This window comes from Tamandua tetradactyla, chromosome 9 (genome assembly GCF_023851605.1).
Source record: "Tamandua tetradactyla isolate mTamTet1 chromosome 9, mTamTet1.pri, whole genome shotgun sequence".
NCBI lineage: Eukaryota > Metazoa > Chordata > Mammalia > Pilosa > Myrmecophagidae > Tamandua > Tamandua tetradactyla.
Window position 1 is genome coordinate 68,891,720 of NC_135335.1, and position 26,937 is coordinate 68,918,656.

At 35.8% G+C, this 26,937-nt stretch overlaps 1 protein-coding gene and 1 pseudogene across 1 annotated transcript in view; both read right to left on the reverse strand.

The window, feature by feature from the left end:
* CDH18 (cadherin 18) overlaps positions 1-26,937 on the reverse strand; it is a 518,873-nt gene that overhangs the window by 448,413 nt on the left and 43,523 nt on the right. The gene's annotated exons all lie outside the window — the stretch shown is intronic.
* On the reverse strand, positions 5,516-5,712 carry LOC143645718 (H/ACA ribonucleoprotein complex subunit 3 pseudogene; annotated as a pseudogene).

Consider the following 26,937-nt stretch of genomic DNA (forward strand, 5'->3'; position numbering starts at 1 on the left):
CACTGCCCATTTACTCAATTAGTCTGGCCAGTGAAGAAGCCTGGTGATGCCTAGGGTGCCTGGCAGATGACTATTGATTGCAAGAACTTAACAGAGTAACTCCTCTTTTGTTTGTAGCTGTACCAAACGTAGCTACTTGGTTATAGGGCCTAAGTGCCCAGTTAGGCAAATTTCATTTTGTGTTGAATCTTGCTAATGCCTTTTTCAGTATTACTTTAGATCTTTCAAGCCAGTCTACATTTGCCTTCATGTGGGAAGAATAACAATGGGCATGCACTGTGTTACCCTAAGGATATCTTTATAGCCCCACTATCTGCCATGGTTTGGTAGCCCAACACTTACAAATATAGAATCTCCAGCAGAAGTCACTCTTTTTCATTATATTAATGTTATGTTAACCAGCAACTCCCTTGCAGAGTTGGAAATTGCCTCTAAGACTGTAGTGGCCCACCTCAAGAGCCAAGGATGGGCCGTAAATTGGGACAAATTATAAGGGCCCGGATACTGTGTCAAATTCTTGGGAATTGTTTGATTGGGTAAGACTAAGATTATTCCTTCTGCTGTTATTGATAAAGTACAAAATTGCCCCACCCCACTTACTCCTAACAACTTATGTCATTTCTTGTTTTGCTGGGTTATTGGAGACCATTTATATGCCATTTAGCTCAGATTCTAAAACCCCTGTATGCCTTCATTAGAAAAGGAAAAAAAAGGAATGGAATGCTCCACAGCAGACTGCCTTTGCTGTGTTTGAAAAAGACAAACTGGCTATCACACCGGCTCAGGCTTTACAGAGGGTGGAAACAGATGTGCCTTTCAAATTAGACATGGCCAGTACTGATACTGGCTTTGAGTGGGGATTGTGATAAAGGGAACAGGCAAAATGAGCTTCCATAGGCTTTTGGTCTCAGCTCTAAAAATGTTTCAAACTATCATATAGCCCCTGAAGAAAACAACTGTGTTCTGTGCATAATGCCTTACTGCAGTTGAAGGACTAACTCAGAAATGCCTTGTGAAATTAAGAACAGCCATCCTTATACAGGGATAGATTGGGGATACTGCTCCTAAGCCTCATTCATGCAGTGCACAACTGAGCACATTAAACAAGTGGGAAGCTTATCTGCTACAATGTAGTATTTTTAATAACAGGCCTGTAAGCATAGAAATGCATGATATCTTAGGACCAGTTTCCTAAGTGGAAGACAAGGCTCGTCCCTCCCTGCTGATCTTCCCAAGATGGCTGTTTCTATGCCATCATCAATTGATCAATTGATGGTTGTAGCAGTATGTCTGAGTCTGCCTGGTATACTGATGGATCAGCACGTTTTCACCCAACCACCTGAACAGTAGTAGCTATGCAACCAGGTATGGGCACTAACTATATGGTGGGAAATGAGGATTATGCAAAGCAGCCAAGGGCTGAATTAAGGGCTGTACATTGTCCAGCCCTTAACCAGCAAATGAATTAACTATTGGTACTGACAAGTGGGCAGTGTACTTGGGCCTGACAGTGTGGATGTCCCTGTGGTAGCAAGAGGACTGTGGTCCTTATGGGGAAAAGAAATGTGGGAAGACATCTGGACTGCCTGTCACAAGTGAAGGTACCCATGTTTTATGTCTCTGCCCATAAAACTAATTCCTTATCTGGTACTATTGAACCAGATAGAAAGAATTCATAGCATAGAGCAACATCACATAAGGCTGTGGAAAAGTTGCATAGGAAAATAGGATACCGAGGGTGAAAATTGTGTTGAGACTGGCACAGCAATTTCAGACGCCCATCACCACAAAACAGCTAAAGGATTTTGTGGGTGCCTGCCCCTCCTTCACTGGGACACCCAGGGAAGGTTCTTTATTAACTTGGTCACATTAGCTGCAAGCATATTCTGGTTACCAGGTGGCAAGTAGACTACACTGAGTCCCTTCCTTTATCCGGAGGTCCAAAATATGCCTTTACAGCAGTAGCTATGGCCACTGGACTGTTGCTGATCTTCCCAGTAGGGACAATTAACCAAAGAGCTACAATATGTAGCTTAGAAAATCTAAGTGTATTCTTTGGGGTCTCCACACATGTAGGCAGTGATGGGGAACCTCTTCATCTTAAATCCAAGCTTGGGTTACTGAAATGATGTTTTACAGACAGCAGGATTAATTGAAAGGATGAATGGGCTTTTCAAAGAACAATTAAAAGATGGCAAGCAATCTCTACAGCAATGGACATTCTTGTTGTATCTGGTCCTACCAGATTCTCAATTCATGGCCCTGAGCAGCTGCTCCCAGTCCTGTTGAACTGGTAATGGCAGGTCCCATGCAGGCACTGTGAATTCAGGTAAAAGGATGAGCAATGCTACAGCCATGATGTAGTAGAAATAATTTACTCTTGCCTGTGCCTCAAGCATCAGAAGTTGGGAAAAATAGGTCAATTGGCTGTGGTACTGGCTGATGCAGTCATGCTGATTGGGAATCCTAAGCACATGGGATATAGGAGCCTTCCAAAATTTACATATTAGAGCACCATTTATATGCAAAATGTCAAAAGTTGTATTTGTAACCAACCTGGAACCACTCATACCTCAAGGCACAATATTTATGACTCTGTAGACACTTATTATGCCAAGGTTAACTGAGGATTTGACCAGAATGCTCCTTGCAATTGAAAGATGGAAAGGTGAGGTATCAAAACTCCCTCATAGCACCCCTTGCCCAATCACACTTCAGTCTATTAATGGAAATTTACCTTGTATTCTTTTAGATCAACAAGATTTGCCTCTCATAGTTTCCCATAGACGTCATTCTTTTCACTCTTAATGTCATAGCAAACTCCTTTCTGCAATAGACTTCTGTAGTAACCTACATGCAAAATAAATCTCAATGCTGAGCATGCACTGAACTGTCATTGTCAGGTGGCATGGGCCTGCCTTGGACTGGAAAACCCTGCTGTCATGGCAAAATTCAGCACATCAGAAAATCAGGAAAAGAATCTCATTTACAACTATACTTTGTAGGTCATTATCTCTGTGGGGGGGACTCCTAGTGGTCCGGTGCCTCTTATACTCAGAAGTGTGTATGCAGACAGTGGATGCACTGTATGTCCTATGGATAATATAGTCTTCTGGGTGGGGGTGGATTGTAAGGATCCAGGGTCTGGGCCCCCTCCATCCATTATGAGAACAAGTCACTACATACAGCTGTCTACATGGACATTAAAAGTCCACAGCACCTTTCAGGGGGGAAAGAACATCATTAAAACTCCTCTCCCATAATCAAATCCCATGAGACCCTGCCACAAATCTCATAAGACACTGCTGGAAATCCATTGTCATACCCTGTGGACCTAAACCTTTATAAGCCACTGCTATAGCCTTCCTCTTCCTCTCTCTCTCTCTCTCTCTCTCTCTAGCATAGAACACTTACTTCCATTTCCCAACCAGCCACCTTTGGGAAGAATCTACTCCTGTTTGTAAGTCCCTAATTTAACTCATGGTAACTCCGTACCAGGTGTGTTCTTTGGTCTTAGGGCTAAGTTGGGTTGGAAGATAATTATTACAAAAATTTTACCTGTTAAGGCAAAAATTCTGCATTTAATATGGTGACTAAAATGAGAAGATGGATCATAATTTATCTTTAGATTATTGAATATCTTATATTATGTACACATTTGTTTGTTGAGCTTGTAAAATAACTTGTGAGTTTCTGTTCTGACATTGATCCAGGTAATGGTATTTCTTTTCTAAGTTTTGCTTCATTATGATTCTGGGCTTCTAAACAGAATGTGGTCACTAAACCTAAATGAGATGTCTATTCAATCCATTCTATTTTACTGGTGTTTACTTAAGATAAATCTGTTTATTTACTAATCTTGCTCTTTGGTCATGCAGAGCACCTATAAACACAGTATGGCAGCTCCTGTGCTTCATGATTCAATGCCCTGGAGAGGCTCAAGCAGTACCCAAACTTTGTGAGAAGGACAAAAGAATCTACATATTATCTGCAAAGACCCTCATGACTTTCAATGGCTGATATCCAAAAGTACTAAAACTGAATCCAATCGTACCTAAATGCTTTAAACAAATATTATTGAATAGGAATCTACTAACTGGGCTGCTCACCAATACATTATTTGTTGAAGTACTAGAATCTATTGACGTACATGAATTAATGTGTATAAGCACTTGGAACAGTGACTGACACACAGAAAGAATGATATAAAAGAAATATAGAGGTTTTTTTTTAAAATAAACAATGGGACTGTTAGACATGGTCAAGGTGGTTTAGTTTTTCTATGTCATTAGAAATCATCAAACACATATACATTACAATTGGGAAGATGAACTATTTTCCTAAATGTTCCATCAGAATGTAGAATATACTATACTCAGATGTACAATTCCATGAGTGCTGTCTAATGAAAAATTTGGCTGTTGTTTCTCTCCCATTCTTGGAGAAGCAATCTCTGAGTCTCTGACATTTTTTGTGTTAGGAGTGTCTTTTATTTCTTCAAAGTGGGCCAGGGAGACCACACCTAACAATTGCAGAGCAGATCTAGCCACATCGCTAGTCTTAGGGTGGGAAATAGCCACACCAGAAAAAAAACAGGATGTGATTAGGAGGTTGGAGCATTGAAACAGGTCACCCCAGGCCACGTCGGACCACTTCCTGGAGCTCTGGGAGAGGAGAGGGGTGCAGATGGAGCTCAGTCACATGGACATGGATTCTGTCAGTCATGTCCACACAATGAAACCCCATATAAACTCAGGACGCTCAAAGCTCCAGAGGGCTTCTGCATTTGAGAAAATGTATCTTTGTACTGGGAGGGTGATACCTTATGCCTCCACGTCGAGATGACACAGAGGCTTGTATTTGAGACCCGCCCAGACTCATCCTATTCATCACTTCTTTTGGTTTCTTATTTGTATACTTTCAATATTATAAAATTATAACTGTAAGTATAGTGTTTTCAACGTGTTCTATGAGTAATTCTGGTGAATTGTTGGACCCAAGGGGTTGGTGAGAATCCCCAAATTTGTAGCCAGTTGGTCAGAAATGCTGTGGCCCCCAAACTTTCCTGCAGCTGATGTCAAAGGGCAAACTTGTAGAAGATTGTCCTTAACCTATGGAGTCTGGTTTAACTGCAGGTAGTAAGAGTTGGAATTGGATTGATTGAGTTACTGTAGTATTGGTGGTTGGTGTCTGAAGCTGTAAGTTGTTGTGGAAGTTACAGAAGTATCGTGATACCCAACATAGTGAACCATAGGATTTAAAAAATAATAATTTTGTCTTTTATAATCTGGTAGTGATTCACAATATGAAAAAAAAAAGAAGTTTCAAACTTGTTCCATTTAAGGGAGTACTACGGAACATGCCTTAAACAGGCACATTCAAAGGCAAAATGATGAGACTGGATTCCAAAGAGCAAGGGTGGTAAGCAGAGATTCAAGGCTCCTGGACTGGATTGCTGGTTACCGAAATATCCATGGGGTAGTATATCCAAACAGATATGAAATATGAGGGACCTTCAGAGGACAGGACACAGTTGCTGGCTCATGAGCAACCTGGAGTATTTTTTTATGGTGTTTTGGTTTTCATGACCCTTGTCCCCTGGGGAGAATCAAGCAGGACAGGCTGAGCATTCTGCCCCAAGGGGTCAAACTTATTCAGGGCATAGACCTTAGCTCCCTGCTCGTTAAGATAACACTGGGGAAATATGACCATGCTTATGCCTGAGATTCCAATTCCATCTACAATTCTGTCTGCAGCCTCATGTGTTTGTCACCCTACAGGACATTTTTAAACAAAGAAACCAACAATGACTGAGAACAGTAAAAAAAAAAAAAAAAAAAAAAAAAAAGTACCAGATCACTGGTGGGAGACACAACAACAGTCTTCAAAGATAAGAACCTAAGCTGGTATTGCAATGAATCATCTGCCAGCTGAATGCTAGCCTTGAACCTCAGGATCTGTTAATAAAGGTGTTGATTGCTCACTGAGTGTCAGGCACAGCTGATTTACATGCATTACCTTGTTTAATCCTTACAACAGTTTTCTAAGTAGGAACTATTATTATTATTATTATTATTATTATTATTATTATTATTATTATTATTACTACTATTACTACACCATTTTATAGCTAAAGAATCTGGAACAATCCCAGAAACCATGTTAGAAGAGACATAGCATTTTTCTTTTATTGTTGTTTTCAGGCTTCAGCCATTAATGCAATAGCTTTCCATTCTTAATTATATCGTGGAAGTGATCTCACATGATATTACTTAAGAGTTCCTTCAATACCATTAAAAAATCATTTTCTAACTTTTCATAATCAAGGTGAACCTTGAGGACCAGAAATACACTCTGTTCGTGTTTCCTATGACCAATAGAAAACTGTCCATTTGTGACAGTATATTGTGACAGTATATTTGTGACAAATATACTTAAGAGTCACTATCTCTTCCTCTTGTTGGTACTAGACAACTCAAAATACAGGCCTTTTAATCAAGTTATTTAATCATTTAGGCTTAATGTGGCATCAGGCATAGCTATTAATGCCATATAAATGCTCCATGATTCATATGAACTATCAATATAGGCATAAAAGTGATTAGGAAAGAGACTGACACCTCCAGGTGGGCACCAAAGTTTTTCTGGAAAAAAATGGGAACATGCAACAAGAAGGAGGAAGCATTAGACTAAAAAGATTCCAGGGCAACCAGTAGCAATGAGGTTGGTCTTTGCGGACCCAGCCTACAATAGACAGGAGGTTTTATGGCCACCGTGCATATGAGTGTATTTATAAATTGCTTTGCCAATCAATTTTTAATGTGGGTGCATATATATATTATGTCTCCATAAGTATTCCAAAATCTGATTTTCTCACTGGCCTAAAACAGGCATGTACTACAACTTACTGAATGAATAAATAGATGAAGGAATTAGTGGACTAGTGACTATCTTGAATTGTTCTCCTCACTGTTCTTGGTTCCGAAATCCAGCACTTGAGAATCATCGGCCTGATATTTAAGCTATGATTTACAAGGACCTATCAAGAATGACCCTAGTATGTCAGAGCTTTAATAATTGTCACAGCCCAAGTTTTGTTCTCTAAATACACACTTTTTCACAGTCTAAGTTTTGTTCCATTTCATTTGCACACTTTCTAGTTTATGTAGAACTGGTCAAACTTATTAATATATGTTGAATTTTCATATTATATCCTACACTTTTCAGGATTCATATATTTATAATGATTCTTTGAAAATGAAAGCATGATGATTTAGTGGGCAGACACTGTGCTGGTTAGGCTGTTCCTTTCACATGAAGAAATGATGGTTGAAGTAGAAACTCAAATAGGAAAAAAAGATTCAGATGCAAATGAGAGTAGCAGAGTAAAGTATGAGAATGGAGGCTAACCTACCTAGAAAAGTTTTAGTACATGCTGGGCACTATTCCAAGCTCTTTGCAAAAATTAGTTATGTGGTTCCCAAAAGAGCCTTAAGAATTACATTCTGTATCTATCATCACCAACATATGTATGCGGAAAATAGAACACAGACAGGTTAAGCCACTTGCCAAGAATCATATACACGCACAACTGATAATTAGTAATGCTGAGATACCAACTCAGGGAATCTGGTGACGAAGTGCACTTTCTTAACTGTTATGAAATTACTCTCTCTGGTTTCAGTTAAGAAGCTAAATGTAGGACTAGAAAAGGGGAAACACACAGACACATACACACTGCAGAAGCAGAACTAAAAACTGGAGTAAGGATAAGGTGAAAATGAAAGACAATAATTTGGGGATGGAAGTATCCAATATTAAAAATAAGAATCATGTCATCCTGTAGATAATATGAACAATGATAAAGAAGTCCTTCTTATATTTCCTATGGTAGCATGCCCTGTTCTAATCATATCAATCAAGAAAGAAATATTAATCAGGTGGCTGATATCTGCAAAACTCCATAAAGTCTAAGGGATTCTTGTGCGTGAGACGAGAAATAAAAGGACAAAGTAGTAAGTGAGAAGAGTTCAGAGCAGCTCAATTACAAGAGGCCTGCTATGCTGCCAAGAGATACAGGCAGCTTGAAAGCCAATCATAAACTCTCCATCAAGGTTTATAAACCGGGTCTTGCCTGCACTGCATAAGATGCACATCATATTTAAAGGAGATCATGGCAGTCATTGGTTCCAAAGTAAAACAAATAAAAAATAAAGCAAGTAATCAAACCAAAAAAAAATCCATACCCTTAAGATGTTTCTGCAGTTTAATAACAGAAACCTAATTTAAAATAACACCCTCATAAATATTAGAATGGAGCTGTGCAAAAGATTTACTACTTACTACATACTGTCAGATATAATTTAAATATAAACTACATTCATATTTTGGTTTACTATATATTCAACATTGAAATATTCAAGTACACAGACAGTATTAAATGTACAATGCCAATCAACTCACTTGAGGTACAATATTTAAATAAATTGCATCACTAATTTTGTCATATATAAGAATTATTTAGGAATGTCATAATCTTTCACGTATTTGATTGGTAAAATTTTGACTATTAGCTCATATACAGGATTCTTCAATGGTAATTTTGTCTTTCCAATCTAATATCAGTTGTGATTTCATCTGTCAAAATAACTTCAACTCAGTAAAATGCTAACACATATTTACAGCTAATTTTTACTCTATCAGTATTTCAGCTCTTAAATGGAAAAAATGTTCTTTTTTACCCCAAAAATTGACTTTTATTTTTTGCTGAAATTAGCATTCTTTTTTTTTTTATTAAATCCATTTTTAATATTGGAATGTATATTTTCACATAAATATGACTAAAAGTAAGAGCTAGGTCTTAGAACTATTGCTGTTACTACTGAATGCCAAGTTTTCTGCTCTAAATGTAGGTACTGACTCTTTAAACTCTCAGAGATGTAGTATATTAATGTAGAAGCCTAAAATTCATTGGAAGTATCCAGCTACAGATCAGATACAAGAGCTGACTTATTAAAGTTTGTTCATGCAGCTAGTGCCTTAAAATTGAGAAAGATTTTTATGCCTTCAAATGGGAAAATTGTTATGTGGCTAATATGCATATTTAACACCAGAGTAAAATACAAGGCTATCATTCAAAAATCTTTAAGTCTTTTCTATATGATTCTACTTTTATATAATCTTTGCATCCATATTTCTTCGCCAGTGTACCTCTCTAAATGGCTTTCAGAGTGTTCACCTCTCTAGATACATACCTCTATTTCCCTGTCTCCTTCTGAAGTTTGAGTTTTTCCCTTCTGTTTCATTCTTCCCGATGCCCTATGCCATCCCTCTTACCCTTTAAAGAAGACTACTCCAACTTCATAGCTTTTTTCTCCTGTCTTCTAGTCCATTTTTTTTTTTAACTGGGAATTGATCATGTGGACTAAAAAAAGGGCTAGAGCATATTAGTTTATGAGCCAATAAAGATACCTGGTACATCTCATATTTGATCCTCCTGACTCAGAGAATCCATGAGATGGGCACATCAAAGTTGAGAAAGCATTAAGCCCATAAGCTCTGAATGCTGAAAACATGTAAATTCCACAGCTCAGAAAAATATTGCATATCCATATGTACAGAGATAATTTGAAGGTAATCTGTATTTATTAAAGAGTGTGTATTAATATGGATCCTGATTATTTTTTTTTCTTTGCAAATTTTTGCCACTTTTTCTCTACAACAATCCCATCATAAATCCAAGATGGCCTTTCCAATATGCTGGACTTTTCAGTGTTTGGCTTTCCCTTCTTCAATGGCATTGGCCTCTAACCAACCTTATTACCTGTCTACAAAAAGCATTCACTAGACATTATTCCACTAATAACTGCAATCCTAGTCCACTTTCCATGGCAAGTCTTGTTCCTCCTCCATCATCTCCTGTCTTTGTAGCTCACTTGCTTTATTATACCAATTTTAACAATCCTCCTTTATTCTTTCTTGAACATATAATCCAATGATCCAACCATCTCTTCATTGCACTTTACATCCATTAGGTTCTCAATTTCCTCTATACCCCATGTCATTACAAGTATTTCCTTACATATATACTGAAATCATTTGCTTAATTTTCTTTTCTCTGAAATTAAATGCATTTCACTAAACTGTAACATTGGTTAAAATAAACTATTTGTCTATTCAGTTCTTGTAATTATACAAGTAAAAATGACTACAAAGCAATTTACATAGTCATGCTTACTGGTTTCTCTTAAAAACTCATGATTAGCACCTCTAAGTGGGTGTTGTACCAATTTCAGTCAGCATTTATTCATCATGACTCCGCTCAAATTGCTGATGGCAAAACTCAAATTGCTAAACCAATGGTAAGTTCTTGGTCTCATTCTTCTTAAACAGCATTTAAATGGTTGATCCCTTGTTCTTCCTGTAACTTTTTTCCTTTTTTTGATTTCAAGACAGAGACTCATGTTTTTTTTGTTTGTTTTGCTTTTTATTTTCCTACCTTACTGGCACTTCCTCTCAGCCTCCTTTGTTGGTACCACCCCCGATCTTTAAAATTTTGAAAAGGGCCAGTTTTTGGACATCTCTATTTTTCTATACTCCCTTTCCTCATCTGGGAAAGGGATAGCATCTAGCCTCATGAGTTTAAATTAAAAACATATTTTTGTTGACTCTCAAATTTTTATGCCCAGTCTAGATCTATCAGTTGAACTAAAATTAAAATGTTTGCCTTAGAACATGTCATATCTCTTGGATATCTAATGGCATCTTAAAATTTACACCTTCAGATCTGAATTCTTAATACTCCTCATCCCACTTACTGCTCTTGATTTTGTTGCCATCTTCTTCATCTCAGTAAACCTAAGCCAAATCTAATTTTCATAGATATGAATTCCATGAGGCAGAGACTATTTTCCCCACTGCTAAATCTCAGTACCTAGGACAATGGCTGGCACAAATAGGTGCTAAATAAATACGTGCTCAATGAGTGAATGAATGAGTGACTTCAGGAACATTAGTTTGGGGAAGAGTTTAATGTGTTGGCCTATTTTTTGCATCCTTCACAGTGGTAGAATGAGGTTAGTCCTCATTAATACATTATTCTCTGATGCACTTCAGATTTCTAGAGCCAAACATCACTCTTTTAGGAAAGAAGAGGATCCAATGAGCTCCTATTCCACCTTTCCTAAATGTTTCTATGTATACATGCATGCACACACACACACACACAGTTGTCATATGAACTGCATTTACCTTACCTGGCAGTTGACTAAGAAAATTTCTGTATGTTTTAGGCCATTTGAATTTGAAAAATTTTAAATAGCTTATATATGGTTCCTGACCATTTATAGCTCCTTTTATATTATGCAAATGAGATGACAAGTGTATTTGAAACAGCACATTGTTGTATACACAAACACATATATAGCCAATAAGATTTCTCCCTTCTCTCTACATATATTACCATGAATTAATGAGATATACTGTAGTGATACTAAGAATATTTTAAATAATTTGAATGGCATTGAAAAACATAAACTTTATATGTATATGTTTCTCAAAATAATATTATCACCCTGCACGAACACGCTACACACAGAAAAAATAATAATATAATTTTCTTTTAGTTTTAAAAATTTTTTCAGAACATTCATTAAGAAAAAAGACAGGTAGTAAATACTCAAATAATATCAGCATCATCATGCACTCTGCTACTCACTTGCACATTTTATCTCATTTGAGCCTTGTAAAAACCCTATGATAAAGTTAATATGTCTATTATTTTATGCATGAAGAAACAGAAAGTTTGAGTGTCTAAGAAACTAGCTAAAAGTTTACAAAGCTTGAAAGTTGTTGAGTAAATTTTGAAGCCAGGCACTTTGACTCTAGAACCTTCACGTATAGCCATCGCAATTGTAGTGCACACTGCACACGGCCTCTTCTGCTACAGCTACCCTCTGGCACTACTGCCTTGAGCATACACCTATGACTCTACACAACACATTGTGTAAGAGCGTTTTTAGGATTGAACAGAGGATAATGCCATTCATAAAGACAGGAGATAGGGGTAGCTTTCCAGCAGATTTTTTTTTAAAATGGTTTAAATTTTTAATAAGAAGTATGTGTTCTTAACTGATATCTCAATTGAAATGTTTCCTTTTGCATTAGGAGAGCATGAAGAATGTGTCAATTTAATTCTAAGTGATATGTATCGTGAGGGAAGGAGCTGATCTTCTCCTTCTTCATAATTCCTCCTGCATGTAGTATAATAACTTTCACACAAAGGACCTAAATAAATTATAGTTACAGGAAGGATGAAGAAACTTAATGAGGTGGCCTTCTGGACGGGATGCTGAGGCGTGTATCTTTCTCTCCCTACAGTCAAGCCGTCCAGCTGAGGGGCAGCAATGCAGGTTGGGTAAATGTGGAACTGAGCAACTTCTTCTCTTACTTGTGAAACGCTTGAGACATTATAACATAGAGGTTAAACGGTTGGGATTTGGAGTTAATCAGATTTCCATTGAGGTCTTCCATTTACAAGCTGTTACCTTTAATAAGCAAATTGCTTCACTCTCACTTTTGTTTGTCTAAAAAAGGAATGATAATTCTACTGACTTCAGAGATTTTTAAGAATTCAAATAGCCAATACATGGAAAACATTTGGACCACTGAATGGCATAGAGCTTGAATAAAGGTTAGCTGCTATTGTCATTTTCATCATCATTGTTGTATAAAAATCCCTACATTTTATTTTTGCTATGTGATTGTATAGAACAGAAGTCCATTTCAAATAGACAGGTATACATCTAAAATTCTCCTCATTAGAAGCATTATATTCCTGGGAATGGATGCATGCATATTTATTCTAGTATATTATTGGACAACCACATGATTCCCAGTTTATTTAATTTTTTCAACTTTAAAACATGCCATAGTAATTACCCTAATATATATGTTTATGAACTAATGTGTTTATACATTTGCTTATTTAGTTACTTAATCTTTTTGTTTCAGCTTAGCATTTCAATAATGGGGATTTTCCCTATTGGTGTTCATGTATAGAAACAGAACTGAAGAATATAATATGCAGTTGCAAAATACAGAATAAGCAGAGATGTTTAGCATTAGGCTATATATGTAAATTAAATATATACTCAAAATAGCTAAGCATATTATTAGGGGATAAATATTAATTTGAATGCAAGTATTCTATAAATTAAAATGCCCTGGATTGGGTAAGCGGAATCTGTGTAAGAATTGGTAACACATGGACATTTTGGTTATTATTTTAAATTTATTTCAAATCATTTTGAATGATGAACAGAGAAAGTATCCTGGAAAAAAACTACACCTTGAAAATGTTAAAAATATTTTCTTAGTGTGTTATCTATTTCCATAAATGCTCCATGAATATAGTTTAATCTTAGGATGAAAAGTTTTCTCCTTAACTTATTATTCAGTTTCTCTATATCTTCATTTAAATTTTTTACTTAATAGATTTGGCTGATTTTGAAAGAAGAATATGAACATTTCCATTATATTTATGTTTTATACTTGCAAATACAAAAGTATTTATTTTATTTACTTTGTTTGCAAGAAGTTTATATCCATTTAAGATATAACAGCACTATCACAATTTTATGTCTATTTTGTAATCTTTAACTTTTATCTCTCCAAAATGATAGTGTTTACTACTTCTAAAACACATTTTGACTGACATCATATTTCCATTCATTAATTATTTTAAATCTGAATCTATCTTACATATTCCTTTGTTTTTATTAATCTTTTCATTCATTTTGTTTTAAGTGCCTTTCTGGTTGTCTACATGCATTTTATTTTTGTTATGTTTGTTTACTTTGAAAGTCTCATATTTTTAATAGAAAAATGTGGTCTATTAGCATATTGAGCCAAAAATGAGCTAAATCACATTGCTATTTTCATCTCTTCAAGTCTACAGTTAAAAATTATTTCACTCTGTGCTATTTTAAATAATATTTACCTCAATTATTTTGGTTTAAAATAAACAGTATGTGTAACTCTGAAATAGCAGAGCTGATATAAAAAGGTTCTAAATATTTAAGAAGTTGCAATTATGTTTATGGATAGGAGGCAAAATCTAAGGGAGGTAAAAAATGTAATTCTAATACTACACAGTGCTGGTTAAGAATTAAACTGTGTTTTTATGCCTTTGTCATATCAACATGGCATCTGCTTTTTCAATAGGAATGGAAATTATTTATTCTACTCTGGGTGGTGGGCATTTAGTGTACGGTATATCTTCCAATTTAGTATGCATGTATTAAGTATTCGTAATGTGCTAAGAAATAAGGATATGGAGGTGGAAACATGGCAAGATGACTTTCAAACAACAAAGAATATTGGGCTCGGTATATATGTACAAGTCTTCACTTTCTAACAGACATGGGAAGGTCAGTCCTAGATGGCTGCTTCCCTAAAGAGTTCCTGTTAACAGTGAAGTCTGCAGCATGCCAAAGGAAACATTTAAACATTTTTTTGTATCTGTTTTCACTTTCAATTCACAATGACTAAGAAACTTTACATGCATAGAGCATATTCACTGGAGGGATTTTTGTAAAAGAAAATGAGGCATTGTTGTAAAGAGACTGGATAACCTTGGGTGATTCACTCAGAAATGTTATGTGGCCACTCATAACATTTCTGAACCATCCATGCACCCTTATTAATACTTCTTAATCCCACATAGAATGATAAAGATTGGGTCTAAAACCTATAGATTACTCACAGTGGGTCAATTTAGGTTTTTCAGCACATTGCCTGGCTTTGAGTATCCTCTTGTATTTTTGTCTAAGGCCTAGGACTAGTTCCCAGATTAAAAAGGTGGGGGGGGGGGGCAACAGGATCAATAACATCTTCAATTTATTTAGCACAGTTTTTTCATGCTTAATGGTCCAGTTTGCTAGCTGCTGGAATGCAATATACAAGAAACGGGATGGCTTTTAAGAAGGGGAATTTACTAAGTAGCTGGTTTACAGCTCTAAGGCTAAAAAATGTTCCAATCAAAACAAGTCTATAGATATGTCCAATCTAAGGCATCTAGGGAAAGATACCTTGGTTCAAGAAGGCTGATGAAGTTCAGGGTTTGTCTCTCAAGTGAGAAGGCACAGGATGAACACGGTCAGGGTTTCTCTCTTATCTGGAATGGCACATGGCGAACATGGCATCATCTGTCGACTTTCTCGCCTGGCTTCCTGTTTCATGAAGCTCCCTGGATGGTGTTTCCCTTCATCTCGAAAGGTCGCTGGCTGGTGGACTCTGCTTCTTGTGGCTGCATCATTCTGCTTTCTCCAAAATGTTTCCTCTTTTATAGGACTTCAGTAAGCTAATCAAGACACACCCAGAATGGGTGGAGACATGTCTCCACCTAATTAAGCTGAGCAACCACTCTTGATTGAGTCACATCTTCATGGAGATGATCTAATTAAAGTTTCAAACATACAATACTGAACAGGGATTAGAAGAAACAGCTGCCTTTACTAAATGGGATTTGGATTAAAACATGAGTTTTCTAGGGTACATAAATCCTTTCTAACTGGCATACTTAAGGAGCTTTCAAAGACTCAGTATGATGTTTTATCTTGGTCAATAATTATGTCCTTATCTTCAAACATCACTTTCAGATCAAAAGTAGAATAAAAAGAAAATAAATTCTTATTCCAGAGGTGTCTTTTGGCTACCTGCTTCCTCTTTTTCCAGACCCTCCAGAAAGGAACTCCCTCCAAAATTCTTAAAGGGCTTGCATAGTTCATTGGTGACATACCTCTCAGTGACCAGTCTATGACATCCCAAGGATGGCGTCCTATTTACTTTCCCTACCTGGAAATATGCAGATTAAAATGCCCTGACTTGCCTGCTTTTTGCCTGCTTCCCTATATTTTCCATGGACATTCTTAATTAAACTAGGCTATAGGAATTATTTGAGAGCATTTTTTACTAAGGAAAAAGAAGAATCTCAATGTAGTTGTCACCTGTAAACACTGAGCTAGACTTTAAGGACAGCCAAGAAATTTCTACCTGTATGTTCTCTTAACAGTGGTTGCTATAGGAGTAGCAATAATCTATTTTCTTCTCATTGAGTTCATTTCATCAGTTAATCCAAAACTGTTAGCAGTGTTATTCTAAATAGTATGATCAGAATGACTGTCATTTTCCAGTTTCTGTAAATCACTTATGAGAAATTTTACACAATCACATAACTGAAACTCATAGTTAGACAATCCATATGTATTTAGTGGTACACGGCATATTGTGTTAAAGTTCCTATGACACTTTAAATTCTAATTCTGTTATTCTAAGTAAATCAAACAGTTGCTTTTGCTCTCCGTGTCAAGCAGTTGATTCAAATGCAGTTTTAAATGTGTTTTTGAGTCATTTGCTGCCTTGTTAGTTTTAAAAATTTCCCCTTAGGTATAAATAGAGTAACAGACTGTTTTGTTGTAACTTTGTTTTTCAACATCAAACACTTCCCAAGTGAGAGTTAAAGGGCATTTCTTTTACTGTTAAAAGAATAAATTATAAATGAGGTTTGTTTTTCTAGCTAAATATTTGGCCAAAATGTTGAAAAAAATGCTGGGAATGTTCATACTGAAATGTATTTAACTTGAACTACCCTGAATTTTATGTTTTTATACATGTATAACTTGTATTTAAAAGTTTGAAAGCAATCAACAATACATGAACCTTAGACTTTTGTAAAAAGAACTGTCAAATAGCAACTACAATGCTTTCAGTATAATTAATTTAATGAAAACAACAACTAGGTTACAATTTGGCTTCTCTGATATCTTATTTTTTTTCCCAAGAAAAAGCAAAACTTAGAGGCTACTGAATAACGAAATGTTTGCCTTTTGGTAAATTTGCAAGATTTTTAAATACTGTTTGAAGACAAATAAAATAGCAATAAAGTTATCTTTTATACTCTCAGGTGGAAATCTTCAGAATTATATGTTCAATTCATTTACTCAGCAAATGAATACAAAATTATTTTTATGTTAAAATATATTAAAACAAAATATAGAAACTGACAAATTTATGTCAGATAAAATGTCATAGGTCATTAATGAATATATATTTAATAGTGTTTTATATAGTTGTATATAGATACTATGATTATTGTAATTTTTCAGCCTCAAATATACTTTCATATGGAAATAATAACAATGTAAGAATGAGTAGGGTTATTTATGCTATTTCCAATCAATTATATATACCAATATGAAATTTAATTACTGCAAATATATTATTAGAGCAAGTCTTTTAAGCAACTGAATGTTTTAAAACATTTTAAGGTTACCTACTTGACTAGTTTAAAATATCAAAGTTGAAATAAATTATCATTTCATACATCAAAATTCTAAATTTCCATGGTTACAGTGTTGAAGAGTAGAAATTTGAATAATTGACATTGGAAGGTTCTATTATAACAATGTAATTATGGCTCCAGAAAAGGGCTTGTTCCAGTTGCTCATTTGTTCCTTTGGTTAAGCAACCAGTGTTGCTGTGTGTAATAAGAGCTGGCATTACCAACTGGACATTAGCATGATGTGCTGCTAGAATGAGCACTGAAGATGAGATTTACTCAAGGACATGGCGTGCGTGAGGCACAATGACTGAACAGGGCTAGGTTGAATGCCAACTTTGGAAAGAGAGACTCAGAGTAAAACAGAGGAAAGAAATACACATGAGGATTGTTCAATTTGGGGACAGCAAATATATCTTTTATGGCAAGCCAACACACACACACACACACACACACACACACACACACACATACAACCATACACACATGCACATAGACTTGACATACGCACATTCAGACACACACAACTTACACCTTCAGGAAAAGTATTAGCGAGCAATACCTTTCCACACTTAGGGCTGTGCACGTTTTCTATTCTATTCCACTTTATTCTATTCCGCTCTCTGTCTATATATATATACACACACATATGTATTTGAAATACTATGTCCTTGAGTAGCAAAAGTATCCCAGCAGCTTTTATATTTAAACAATGGATAAAAAGACCCTACTTTTATGAACCACTACTTAAAAATAACTCAATGTGGGAAGCAAATGCTAAGAACGAGTGAAGTCATGGAAATGCAATGATCGTCTTTCCAAGACACATCCCAGAACCACAGCAAAAGAAGGAGAGAAATTTGAGGGGCTGGTGATCCTACTAGCTTATAGAAAAGCTAGTCCATTATCATGGTTCACTTTTGTTCTTATTCTATTGATTGTAGCCATCCTGACTGAGAAAGCACGGTTGTGTGTTGACATGGTTGTTGTTATCACTAATATGATATCAGATATCCTAGAATGAACATTTACCAGAAAATGGCAGCTCTCAGTAGTTATATACATTCTTACATACTACTCTTCATATCACAATAAAATACATAGTTTTATAAACCACATTGTACTTAGAAAAATTAAATTAATATTATCAAAATCAATCAAATTGATAAGTAGGGAATCTCAAGATCATTCCCTTATATCATTCTATTAGTATGCATTTTCCAGCTATTAAATTCAGTACCTCATGTCTGACTCTTCAAGTCACACTTTGGTTGTTTCTGAAACCACTGTCAAGGCATGAAGTCATTATCTAAGTACTTTTAAAAAACCTTTAGGAAAAATAAATAAATAGCTATTCTTGCCTAACATATGCCTTCTAAAGTTACCCAGATACTCTTTATAAGGGTATGCTTTCATTTTTAAAATCTACTACTGAGCTTAAATAATGGGTCAGATTTTTAATATTCTTAAACATATTTGAACACAATTTGTAGTTTTTTAAAGTTTCGATATTAAAATGCATTGGCTTCCTCTTATGCACCAATCAGAGGAATATATTTTTAAAAGACAGAAAGGGTCATTGAGACAAAAGCAAGCTCATTTAAATAGACTTTCATGGCTGAAAAAAAAATTTTTTTTGAATGAGGAGCAAAACATTTACCAGTGAAATTTATTTAAAGTGAGCTCTACAGTAGCAATCCAAAAACTAACACTTCCTCTTCTCTATTTTAGATCCACCAGTAACAGATAGCAAAGTTTTTCTGGTGGTTTTGTTTGTTTCACTTTTGTCAATTTGGTGGCATGACATAAAATGGTCTCATGAAGTAAACTTCTCTATCACTTATGAAATTCAATTAAAAATTATTATTTTCTTAAAAGTGCAAGCAACTAGTGAAGTCAGTCTAATACTTTATTACATTTTAGTAGTTTAATTTGAATACATTTTTGTATGTTCCAAGGTTGTAACCCTTTTACTTTAACTCCAAAGCTGATTTTACTACTGCATCATTGATGAAAAAACTATTTTTTTAATTGTCATTAAGTATACTAAAAGTAGATGCTTAATTTTTGATATTTTTTTCTACTAGACATATTTTTAGCTGTGTGTATGATAATTATAAATTAAAACAGAAGGCTAGATTTGTGTCATAAGGAATGAATAGACCTACGATATTTTCTTTCTATCCTTGGGACATGATACAAAATTTTATATTGTAATGCAAATCTTTAATTCAAGTTACTAAATGGATTAATAGTGATCGTTATGATTTGTTAGATTTGAAACTCTGAAGAAACGTCATAAAATTTCCATTTTTTTTTGGACTGAAAAGAACCCAACACAGATAAGAGGGGACTTAATTTAATTTAAACTTCTTATGCTATAAGGCTTATTAAATTTAGTAATTCTTTCTTTTATTTTAATTAATTTTTCCAGTTATACAGGCAAAAACATACGTTAGTTCCTATATTTTTGATATGTCTTGGGTGATTGAGTGTGTAAAAAATGCTGGGTGGTGCGAGGGTGGCACAGTGGCAGAGTTCTCACCTGCCATGCAGGAGACCCGAGATCAGTTCCTAGTAATGCTGACAATTTCTATCATTCACATCTTTATTTAACAATCTTAACTTCTTTTCCTGTTTATTTCTATAGAAATTAGTACTTTTTCTTTAACTTTGTTTGAACCTCTCTGCTAATAAAAAAGGAACCCTAAGTAACCGAGGGATATTATTTAATGCTATTTTTGAAGACAAAATCTCCTGTTCACTTGATTACCAATCAACATTAAATATCAGTTAAATTTTGGTAGGATAATAGTATAGCACAAATTTTTTCATCAAATAGTATGGGTGCTAAATAGTATAAAATATAGCTTAAATAAGTCTCCAGCTTTTCTGCCATCTTCCTAGGCTAAAACAGCATCATCTTTGTCCTTTATCACTGTACTTTCTCCTAACCGAGCTTCAAATCTCAGATACTCCCCACCCCACAAATATACACACAGTGACCAGACCACTAATTTAAAAATGTGCATTAGATGTTATCACAAGCTTTTGAAACTACCAGCACTTAGGAAAAGAATGAATAGAAAATTTTAATCTGGTGTACACAGTTCTGCATAATCTGATTCCTGTGTAAACCTCCAAATGTGTCCCTTATCATTTATGATTTACTCACATGGATTTTTTTTCCTGTACCTACAACCTACCAATAACCTTACTGAACCTTGCACTTATTGGCATATGGTACACTTCAATATTGTCTTCTCAAAACCTGTTTCTTAAACTACTCTGCTTAAAACGGAACCCCTCACCTGTACTTTGATACATATATCTGTTTATTTCCTTCATAACATTTAAATCAAAATTCCGTAATTATTTTGAAGTTTGCACATTTTTTCCCAGTAAAATTAGAACCTCAAAATTCAAGGACTACATATTTCTTGTTTATTTCAATGCCTAACATGCAGTCTGATAGAATATCTGCATATTAAAGAAGGAAGGTGAGGTGATAGAAGGTTTAAAGAGTGTAAATAACTTGGCCACAGTCATACAGCAAACAGTTGGTTGAGAGAGCATTTGAACACTAGCAGTCTGACGGTAATTGCTAGTAATTAGAATATATACTTTGAACTGTCCCAAATTATATTTAAGAACTTTCTTAACCCTCTTGCCTAACACTTCTTTCACAGTTCAGGAAAGAGGCTGAGTCATTGACTTATTTGCTATAAATCATACATCAAAGTAGTTGAGAAACTGAAACTAGAACCAATGCTCAATCTTCAGAGCACGCTTATTTCGTTGCACTATTCCATGCCCCTTCAATCAAATCCATCCCAGAATTTCATTTCAGCCTAGAGTTGGCAGTTTTGTTTACATCCAAGGAATGAAGATGTGATTAAGAAAGTAGACTTTAAATGGGAAATAAGACATAGAAGGCAGTTAAATAATGGTTCAACATCAAAAGCATAGTAAACCATGGATCAAAATTAAGTAGTTCTGCACCAAGGGTAGCACTCCAAAATCCAAACAGTACCAAAATTTTAGGAGGAGATAGAACCATTTTGGAAGAAGAATTTGCCAACCTCAGTGAGGCCTTTTCCTTTCAACACAGATCTGAGGCAGATATACTGTCCCTTCAACAAATTTTCATCCTTTCCCAGAGTATTCTAAATCAGCCTTAACCTGCTTAAAGTTTTGGCCTTGAAACTAAGCAGAATCACTTCAGCCATTGCATCATTGGTAGCAGAATGAAGAGTGAAGTGAATCTCTGGCCCTAGTTTCATGTACAAGCACAGTATCTTTCTGCATTTTATCAGGGGGATTATATTTCCATAAAGTTTTCAGATTTTCCAAGGCAAACTTGCCCTTCATTCTCAAATCCTCTAAAGAGTAACTCTGATCCTTAACTTCTGGCTTTCAATCTGCCATTTTATTGATATTTTCCTGAAACCAGTCAACATGCAGGCTAAGCCCATCCCAAATGGATCTCACAAAGCTGACACACGTCACCATCCTTGCCTACTTCTGACCTGTCATCATTCTTACTTTGAGGCTTGCTGGAGACAGATGAAGGGATGAGACTTTGGTTTGACATCAGGCTAAAAGTCCAAGCAGAGACTGAGCAGAAAGCAGAGGTCAAGGCAGAAGCATGGAACTAACAGGTGTGCAGATGGCGTGAAGTACCTGGACCCTCAGCATGAAGCAGTAAGGACAGCAGAGAGGACTGGACATCTCACCACTGACAGGGTTTGATTCCCAGCATACCCCAAATCTAGGACTTGGACAGAAGACTGGCAACCCATGTCACGGATGATAAGGTTGTCCTCTGGCATACTTGCGTCTAGGGGGACCTCGCACATCATAGTTCCATGATGCCTCATTAAGCTAAGTGAGAGCTCACTATAAACAGAGTTAGCAACAATGATGATACTACAATATTGCAAGGTTCTGTAAAACATACAAAATGCTTTTACTTCATGTCATAGCACCTGAATCCTCACACGACTGTGGGGTACACAGGGTAGAAATGTCTATAATACCTTTTTTTCTTCATGTAAGAAACATGTGAAGAAGAGAAGTCAAAAGATTTACCAAGTATTTTCAGTTGCTACGTGGTGACGTTAGAATTCAAATTCAGTCTCTTGAATCCAAATGGCATTTTCATTCCACTATACCATATCAATCTAAGTAATTCAGTCCTCAAAGTGAATTGAGAGGAAACATGAAGCTAAATGTAATATATCAAGGAGATATAGAATGAATCCAAACACATGAATCCCAAGATATTGCTCAGATTGTAAATAACCAGTCTTGTCAAGATATGAAAAGCTATTCCAAGTTCTAAACTGAGATGTGATTTAAATGTCATGTGTGAATAACAGCGCTCTGATCAGTCATAAATTTTAGGATCTAATGATAAAATGAAAATAAACAAGGTAACCCCACACTTTCACCAACATACAAACATTTTATAATAGGCCAAGAATCTTTGAAAGAATCAAAACCTAATTGTTCCTGTGAATAATTTTTAAAGCATTTTAATACCTTGACACCTGACCTTGTAGAGCTTATGATGTTCTAACTGCAATTGTATCTGTATACAAAAAATCTAGCAAAACAAATATTTAAACCTCTTTCTTAAATAAAAACAACCAATGCTATGATTTTTTTGTGGATATTTTCTTACTTGGTAACTTATAGAAAAAAAAAACCTAAAGATATGAGATACAGGCATTTTTTTCAATATTTATTTTCCATTACTAACAAGCAGCAGTTACATTTATTCATTCTGACTTCAAACATTCTATTACATCATTAAAACTAGGTTAACTAATTCAACCAATAAAATGAAATGAAATGACATCCACAGATAATATAAAAAGGAAAAGACAATTGGAGAGGTGGGTATGAAAGCACCTGTATGACATCTTTTCCTTTATCTTTTTCTATGATAATATTTTCTTATAATCTCCAGATGATTGTTCTGGTTATATTGCACCTCCTAAATAGCAATGCAATTGGTATTAATATTTGTTGTCAAGCTTTGTTTTCTCTGCTTTGACCTCAAAGTTCAATTGTCTTTTTTCCTTTAATATCTTATTTGACCAGAAATAGAAAAAAAGGGGAAACCTGTCTACTGAACTTTAAATTAGTAGTAGATTAAAAAAAGAACTATGTACTTAATAGATGACATACAAAACTCAGGAAAATCTGAGTCCCTAAAGTGTGCATGTAAATTAATTAAGGTGCTACATTCATGGGTTCTAATTCTAAGAGTATGCCTCTAATGGTGATTGCTTAGTGTGATTAGTTTAGATAAAAACAAAGATGCCTAAATACCCTCCAGTTTTACACACCTAGAGAATACATTGCACCTTTTGAAGAAAGTTGCCATTTCTGGATTCATCTTTCTTTTCCTTAGCTATTCCACTCAATTTCTTTGTTGAAAATGAACTATCTGCCCTACTAACAGCAGTATATTAAGCTGGCATGTTTATTAGTCTGGATTCATATATGTTTTGGCTACTTGCTCAAAATGTATTACACATGTCCAAACAAGCTAGCATAGATTCATCCTCCCTGCTCCTCCCCTCTAACTCAATCAAATATCCTGGAAATAATTCAGCAGACAACCATACAAGGACTCTGAAAAATGGAAATGAGAAAAGTACCTGGCTAGGGGTCTTGGGACTCAGGGAACAATACCTCAGTGAGTTCCCTGGGTTTTCTTTTTATTTCTCAAATATACTGGATTGGGCATTCGAGAGGCCTGCAGCCTGCAACTATCAACAGAAAAATAAGAAAACTATTTCTCTCTCTGGCAAAATGACCTGGAAAGTAGAAGCCCAACAGATAGTAAGTGAGGAGCACCAAAACTTGCTGCATGCACAGAGCACCCAAAGGCTGATCCTCCCGCAGCAACAGCAGAGCCTGATGTCTCCAGTCCCTCTCCCAAGGGCATAAGGGGACACAGGCCCTACCACTTCCAGCCCCCTGCTATCACTAGGAGAATGTGAACCAAGCCAGTGGGCTTCCTCCACATTAACCTCCCCTCTGCACTGCAGAGGGTGGCCCAGAAAAGGCTGTTTGGTGCTGTAGGCAGCACAAGGAGGAATCAAGCAGGAGCTCCAGCTGTACCATGAAATGAAGTGGGCAAGAATAGCACTGCGGGAGGTGCGACAGTGGCTCAGTGGCAGAATTCTTGTCTGCCATGCCGGAGACTTGGTTTTGATTCCTGGTACCTGTCCATGCAAAAAGAAAAAAAAAAAAAAAAAAAAGTACTGCAAAAGCTCTGAAAATTAATTTGTCACTGGCACTCCACTCCACAATAGCAAGCCAGAACATGCTTAATATGGAATAATGTTTATAAAATAGAAGATATAAATAGGACCAAAATCTACTAGCATGATATATACATCTAAAATGTCATTCATCCTACCAAGAACAAAGACCATCATGATTTGATGAGAAAAGACAACTACCAGCAATATTCTGCAATTATTTGATAAGGATTTAAAAGTGGGCATCATAAAACTGTTTCAGCAATCATTAAGACTTCTCCTGAAACAAAGGAAAAAAATTGAAAATCTCAATGAAGGAATAAAAGTTATAAAAAGGAATCAAGGGGGGTGAAAGGGTAGTTCAGTGGTAGAATTCTCACCTGCCATGTGGGAGACCCAGGTTCAAGTCCCAGCCCATGCACTTCCCCTAACCTCCCCCCACAAAAGATCAACAAATGGTGCTACAATAATGGGATAGTCACATGGAAAAAAGAATGAAATGTGACCCACACCAAACAGCATACAAAAAATTACATAACTGAAAAAATACAAAGTATGGGGAGAAAAAGAAACAAAGAAATGCTGGATGGGATCAATGGCAGAGTAGAGGGCTGAAAACATTCAAATATGGTGAAAGATATAAACCTACAGATACAGGGAGCTAAGCAAAGGTTATATAGAATAAAGCCAAAATATCCAAATTAAAAAAAAAAAAACAAAACACTAATACATAAAGGCAAAGAAAACCTTAAAAGCAATTTTATATAGGGGACTGCCAATTGAAATGTCAATGGATACCTCATCTGAAACCATGGAAACCAGAAGGCAGTGGGACATCATTTTTCAACTACTTAAAGTACTGTCAGCTGTAGGTTCAATGTTCAATGAAACTAGCTTTCAGAAATGAAAGGGAAACAAAATCATTCTCAGAGTCAAGAGAATTTGTCATCAGTTACTGTTTCAGATTTCTAGATACTATGGCGGTTTAAAGTTGTATTTACCCCACAAAAGATCATGCTCTTTAATCCATTCCTGTGGGGGTGGGCCCATTGTAAGCAGGAACTTTTGGTAAGTAGGATCTTAAGTTGAGATGTGGCCCACCTCGTTCAGAGTGAGTCTTAATCCTCTCGCTCTAGTCATTTATAAGAGAATGAAAGACAGAGAGAAGCTAAGACAGACAGAAGCTGAAAGAGAGAAACACACAGAAGCTCAGAAAGAAAGCCCCATAAAAGCTGAGAGAGAAAAACCAGAAGATGAAATATGAGAGAGAAGTATCAGCAGAAGCCATGTGGCAGAGGAGCTAAGAATCATCAGTAGTTGGTCTTTGGGGAGAAAGCATCACCTTTGGTTGTCTTGATTTGGACATTTTCATGGCCTCAGAACTCCAAAGTTGTAAGTTAATAAATCTGCATTTTAAAAGCTAACTCATTCCTGGTTTGTTGCATTTTTAGAGCTTTAGCAAACTAAAACAGATGTTAAAATAAATATCATACAGTGGGTTGGCTTAAACAATGGGAATTTACTGACTCATGATTTTGAGGTTAGGAAATTCCAAAACTGAGGTTTCAGCAAAATGAATACTTTCTCCCTCAAGTGTGGTGTTCTGGGGTTGGCTGTGGTAATCCTTCATTGTCTGTCACATGGTAAGGCACATAATCATGTCTTCTCTTTGTCACTCCAGGTTTCATTGACTTCCAGCTTCTATTTGTGTCCCATGGTTCCTCTCACCATCTGACTTTCACTGTTAGGGACTCTAGTAATCCAAATAAAAGCCCACACTTTAACTGAAGTAACATCCTGAGGAGATGATAGAGCCACACCCACCATAACGTGGACTAAGAAGAGTATCATGTCCAAACTGGGGTACACAATTTAATCCAATTCAGAGACCTACCATTGAAGAGTGAAGCTCTCTAAAAAGAAAGGAAATAATAGCCAAACAAGGCTTAGATCTTCAGAAAGGAAAGAACAATGCAACAGCTGAAAAAAGGGTAAACAGAAAAGACTCTTCTCTTTAAGAGCTTTTAAAAGCACACGTTTGTTGTATTAAAATAATAGCATTATCTGTGATATGGTGCCAAAGGTAAGGGAAATATTTTAAATAATTATATATATATATTTTTAAATAATTATATTTTTAATTGAAAAGAGTAAAGGGATCGAAACAGAAACTGGATACTAATATATGGTGACAAGTTACACATACATATTGTAATACAAAGAGCGATCACACAGAAAACTACAAAAAACATAAACTTAAGCTAATGTAAATAAATCACAATGAAATTTTATAAAATGTACTAGTAAACCACAGAAAGC